The sequence below is a fragment of the Hibiscus syriacus genome, unplaced genomic scaffold, assembly GCF_006381635.1.
Source record: "Hibiscus syriacus cultivar Baekdansim isolate YM2019G1 unplaced genomic scaffold, ASM638163v2 tig00110890_pilon, whole genome shotgun sequence".
NCBI lineage: Eukaryota > Viridiplantae > Streptophyta > Magnoliopsida > Malvales > Malvaceae > Hibiscus > Hibiscus syriacus.
The window spans coordinates 4,558,955-4,565,541 of record NW_024062900.1 but is presented as its reverse complement, the minus strand read 5'-3'; positions in this window follow the sequence as shown (position 1 = coordinate 4,565,541).

The window sequence follows — 6,587 nt, the reverse complement described above, 5'->3', positions numbered from 1 at the left end:
AGAACAATACCAAGGTACTTTATTATCTCACCAAGGTAATCCTTCAAATCCTTTATCATTTTCTACTCCATCTTCTAAAAAAAAGTCCAGAGATGACAAACTCGACAAGTAGAAGCAACGACCAGTAAAGAATGACACACTTCCAGCCCCTAAAGATGACACCCGAGCAAAGGCATCAAGTATTTTAAATGATTAGGAAGAGGTCATATCAGTCGTAATTGTGAAAACATGAGGACCCTAACCATACTAGGGTGATTGTCTTACAATTTGACTCCAATGACGACATCCCTAACATTCCAGCATATGCCAAAGCCAAAGAAGATAGTGATGACTATGGAAGCAATGAGTACAATGGTACAATCTTGGTGATCCGTCATACATTGAACATCCAAGCATCTAACGAGCCTAACGTACAACGTTCCAACATCTTCCACACACGCTGCCTAATCAAGGAACAACCATTCTCAATCATCATTGACAATGGTAGTTGTGTCAACATCATTATCTCCAACATTGTTGAATCACTCAAACTTCCCTACCAACGACATCCGAAACCTTATTGCTTATAATAGGTTAATAAGAATGCCGAGATGAAGGTCGTTAAACAATACCTCGTTAATATCAAGATGGGAAAATATTGTGATGATGTATGGTGTGATTTAATTCCGATGCAAGCATCCCACATCCTCCTAGGATGTCCTTAGCATTACGACAACGACGTGACATATTATGGACGAAAGAACACTTACATAATTACAAAAAAAGGTAAACCATTCCGATTTAACCCTCTACCCCCAAAGAGATACTAATAGATCAACAACGAATTCTCAAGGAGACAGGGAACTTGAAACAAAAGGCAAAACAGGTCACAATTGATAAAAGCCAAACAAATGACCCACAAGTGGTGAGTGACCCTTAATGTGAAAATAAAAGTGTGTCTTAAAACATTTATGTGAGTGCAAAAGTCATGAGATAGACCCTTTTCAAAATAGGTCGTGCATTCTAGCCCGTTTGAAGGACTCCGTTTTATCAACTTTCACTAACATCACAGATTTGCCTAGTGTATTTTCTTCTCTATTGTAGGATTTTCAAGATGTCTTAAGCAACCCACTGGATGGTTTACCACCTACAAGAGGAATCGAACATTAAATCGATTTTATCCATGGATCAGGCATACCAAACTGCCTCACTTACCGATGCAATCCTGATGAAACAAAGGAATTGGAATGACAAATAGATTCATTATAAGAAAATGATCACATCCGTGAGAGTCTTAGTCCTTTTGTGGTTTCCGTCATCCTAGATCCAAAGAAATATGGCACATTCCGAATGTGTGTACACTGTCGACCTATCAATCGGATGACAATCAAGTATAGGCATCCTATTCCACGCTTAGATGATATGTTGGATGAACTACATGGTGCATGTATCTTCACCAAAATTGACTTGAAGAGTGGTTACCATCAAATATGAATGAAGAAGGCGACGAAGGGAAAATAACAATCAAGACAAAGTTCGGGTTGTATGGCTTGTTATGCCCTTTGGACCCGCAAACGCTCCAAGTGCATTCATGAGATTAATGAATTATGTTCTTAAGGAGTTTATAGTTAGTGTACATATATCCATGTAGATAAAGAGAAAGTCAAAGTAATTCAAGAATGGCCCACCCCTACTTCCATCACCGAGGTAAGATCTTTTTATGGTTTGGCAAGTTCCTACCGTCGATTTGTCAAAGATTTCTTAACCATTGCTACACATTTAACCGAGATCATCAAAAAGTCAACTGAATTTAAACGGGGATCATTACAATAAAAATATTTTATACTTCTTAAAGATAAGTTATGTTATGTCCCTATTTTCTGTCTTCCTAATTTTTCTAACACCGTTGAGCTAGAATGATGCTTCAGGAATATGCATTGGTGTCGTACTCATACAGGAAAGACAACCTATCGCTTACTTTAGTGAAAAGTTAAAAGGTGCACAATTAAACCACTTTACCTACGACAAGGAACTTCTTCCACTCGTCCAAGCACTCGAAGTGTGGCAACACTATCTTCTCCCTAAAGAGTTTTTCATTTACAAGGACCATGAATCACTCAAGTGGTTAAATAGACAAGGAAAGTTAAACAAATGACATACTTGATGGGTTGAGTTCATTGAATCTTTTCCTTACATCATCAAATACAAAAAAGGGAAAAATAACATCGTAGATGGTGCACTATCTCGACCATACACACTTATCCCTCAAATACATGCTATTATTTTGGGTTTTGTACATATCAAAGAACTTTATCCTAAGGACCTAGATTTTTCTGAGATTTATACAAAATGTGTAAAATGTGCTTTTAACAAGTTTTATCTTGTAGATGACTTTCTTTTTCACATAAACAGGTTATGAATACCACAAAGATCTTTGCAAGAGTTCTTGGTTCACGAATCACATGTCGGAGGACTCATGGGACACTTCGGTGTTCACAAAACACTCGATATGGTCAGGGAACACTTTTTTTAGCCACACATGTGTAAAACAGTGTAAAAGATTTGTGCATCATGCATCACGTGCAATCAAACAAAGCCAAAGGTAAATCCTAATGGTTTGTACACACCTTTACCGATTTATTCTTCTGCTTGGATCGATTTATCGATGGATTTTATACTTGGCTTACCCCACAATAAGAAAGGGTGAGATATTATTTTTATGTTTGTGGACAGATTCTCAAGGATGGCACACTTTATTCCTTTCCATAAAACAGACGATGCCACACACATTACTGATTTATTCTTTCGAGAAATAGTCTGCCTTTATGGCATTCCTCGCAACATTGTGTCCGATTGTGACACTAAGTTCATAAGCCACTTTTGGAAGGTATTATGGGGTAAGATTGGCACAAAACTTCTCTATTCCACTTCTTGTCATCCTCAAACCGATGAACAAACTGAAGTAAAAAATCATATTCTAGGATATTTTCCAAGAACTGTTGTAGGTAAGATTACTCGTAATTGGGAAGAATGTGTACCTTTTGTTGAGTTTGCTTATAACTGATCCATTCACTCCACAAGAAGTTATTATGCATTCGAAATAGTTTATGGTTTTCACCCATTAACTACTTTGGATCTTATTCCCTTACCTTTATATCAGGTTGCAAGTTTAGATGGTGAAAAGAAGGTTGTCATTTTCAAAGACATTCACACCAAAGCCAAACTCAAGATGGAGAAAACCTACGAGGCAATTGCAAACTGAGTTAACAAGGGCCGACGACATGTCACCTTTGAACCAGGAGATTGGGTATGGTCCACATGAGAAAAGAGAGGTTTCCAACACAAAGGAAATCAAAGCTAGACCCAAGAGGCGATGGCCCATTCCAAGTCCTTTAACGAATCAATGACGATGCATACCGCATTGATCTTCCCAGTGAGTATAACATGAGTGCAACCTTTAATGTTTCTGACTTATCTCATTTTGATATTTCATATTTGTGGATGAATCCTTTTAAGTAATGGGGAGATGATGCATGTAACACATGCCCCAAAGCTAATGATGATGAATTTACTTTACCACTTGGCCCTATAACAAGAGGCCAGGCCAAACTTCTTAAAGACAAGCTTCAAGTTGCAGTTCAAGCATTCAACCGTAAGGGTCTAATAGCAGCAGATTTACAACAACTTTATGAAGGGGATACAGTTGTTATCCGGTCAACATGTCATCTGTAAATACAACCCTCTATCTGTTATCTTTTCAACGGTTCTTTAATTGCATCAATCCAATATCGGGAACTCAATATACATTCATTTTACTGAAGACAGCGCATGTAGAAATTCCTATACGACATTAATACGTGATTTTGTAAATATTACGAATTTTTAATATTTATATTGATTATTTGTAATATAATTTAATATAATCTTTTAGGATTAGATTTAGTATTTTATTAGGAATTAAGGATGAGTTAAAACATTAATTTTAGTTATTATTATTATTTTATTAGGAATTAGAGTCAAGACATGATTAGTTTGTTATTTTTTTATTCATTAGTTATTTAAGACCTTTAGAACTCAGCCCCTATATAAATGAGGCTTCATTCAACTTTGTAAATCATATTTCTCTGATTAATAATACAACGAGAGTACGTTTTTGCAAGTGTTGATTGCCTTGTGCCTTCGAAGCTTCTTCTCCTTGAGTTCTTTCAAGTTATTGTGAGAGAGATTAATCTTCACACTCTAATTTTCCCTTTCATCGTGACTAGGAGGGATGATTAGAGCCATATTATCATGTTTGCCTTTTCATTGCTACTAGGAGTGCTCGATAGGACATTATCCATCGATTTTCCACATATCCATCCCTGCCATCAATTATATTTACCGTTCACTTTCATAAGGGAGATCTTTTGATTTCTTGGTTATCTTACTTTATTTTCAATTACTTTCTCTCTTTTTTTATCTTGTTTATTAACTTGTTTCTAGCACCTAAAAGTAACCCTAAAGAATCTTAGCTATTTCAACCACCTTCCCAATTTATTTCTCATTGTTCTTCATCGAGTTTAGAGCTTTCTAGTTTTGAATCTCCAACAAGAGCAACTTTCATTAACCCTCCACCGCTTCACTATCAATTGGTATCAGATTTGGGTCAATTCTTGGAAAGAAGCAAGCAATCTTTCTTGTTCTTGCATATAAAATCATCAAGGTACCCCAACAGAGCTAGTTCAAAAAAGATTCATCGTTTCAGGTTCTTTTTATTTAATTTTAATTTAGATTCAAATCCTTCTTCTTAGTGTACTTTTCAAAAAAAGGCAAAAAAAAACAAAAAAGCCAAATTTTAAAAAAATTGTAAAATAAGGAATTTATGGTTGATTTTCTTCAGATCTCATATTCATCCTAAGAGTAATCTATAGTCCAAAATTCACCCCAATCGGAGTTCATTACATCCTTCAAATACATCATTCAAGTTTCATCGGCAAATTCGGTCTAGAATCTTGTCCAATATCTTGAAAATTATACAGGATAATTTCTTGGTGAAAATTGACAAAATGAAAACTCATATATTGAAGATCATTCACACAAAAAATTAGAATTTTTGGAGATTAATAACACCATCGATTAAAGCGATCAAGAAAAATAAATTATTTGAGGACTCACCGTTCAACAGTGTCTATTGGATACTACTCATGGTATTTGGTTCTGAAATTTTACAGACGGTTTATTGACTCATCAAAAGACATTCAAGAAATTTTCCAAAAGTTTTGGACACCGGTAACCCCCTCAAAAATGTTGCTCACTCATTTGGTTCTGAAATTTTACAGACGGTTTATTGACTCATCAAAAGACATTCAAGAAATTTTCCAAAAGTTTTGGACACCGGTAACCCCCTCAAAAATGTTGCTCAAGTTGATCTAGTGTTTTCTAGGTTTCTGGGTTGGTTTTGTTTTTCTTTGACTCTTAGTGCTTTAGGTCCTTTTGTTTTTCCTTTTTATTATTCCTTTTCATTATCTAACACATTATCTTTCTTGTTTTAGTAGGACTAAAGAGTTTGCATACTTCTTCCTTATTTGCATTCCCGTTCTCTTCGAGTCTAACCCTTGTTTGTCCTCTTAGAGCTTTTGGCTTTTTCTTATTGCCTTTGCTAGTAATCAAACTCCGATACGAACTGTGGAAGACTACTTGGTAAAGTTAGTTTTAAAGACTACAAGATTAGCTTACTTGCCCCTCGCTATGTTACTTTCTTGGAGTGACTTGTGAGGTTTATAGCTTTGTTGAATTTACTATCTTTTATTTTTATTCTACTTAAAAATCTTCTTGTGAGTGTTATAAATCCAGGATTGGCGACAATAACAATGAGACACTTATGGTTATCTTAACCGCACTTAAACGACTCACAATTTCATTTGATCAACTTAATAATGTCATGAGAGATCTTCCAAAGTAGAATCCAAGGCCAAACAATGCTGAACTTTTGGCCCCCAGGTGAGCACAACCTCGTTTTAAAGCACTCAAACTCTTTGCAAAACCAATGTTCACGATCCCGCCTTTTAAAGGAGACTACTATCAGGATAAGTACATCGATTTGGAAGAAAAAGTTGATATCATGTTCGCATACCATGACTGCCCCCAAGTTGACCAATTTCCCCTCATCACCTATGAATTCGAAGGATATGCTCACATTTGGTGGATGCAAACAAGGAAAAAGTTTGAAAACTTCCAAATTCAACCAATCACTTCTTGGACCGAACTCAAACAGGTCATGAAGAACCGATTCCTACCGACACATTATACATGAGAAGTTAAACAATGATTGTACCGACTTTGACAAAGTAGAAGCTGAGTTGAAGATTACTACAAAAAGATGCATTCCTTACTCAATAGGGCTAACATAATCGAAGAAGAAGAGGACACCATGTCAAGATTCATCATCGTCTTAAACTCAAACATCACTGATCTTCTTGATCTTCATGCGTATGAAAACCTTGAAGATACACTAAAGAAAGCATTGACAATCGAAGCACAAATCCAAAAGAGATTCCGATTCAGAGAACAATACCAAGGTACTTCATTATCTCACCAAGGTAATCCTTCAAATCCTTCATCATTTTCTA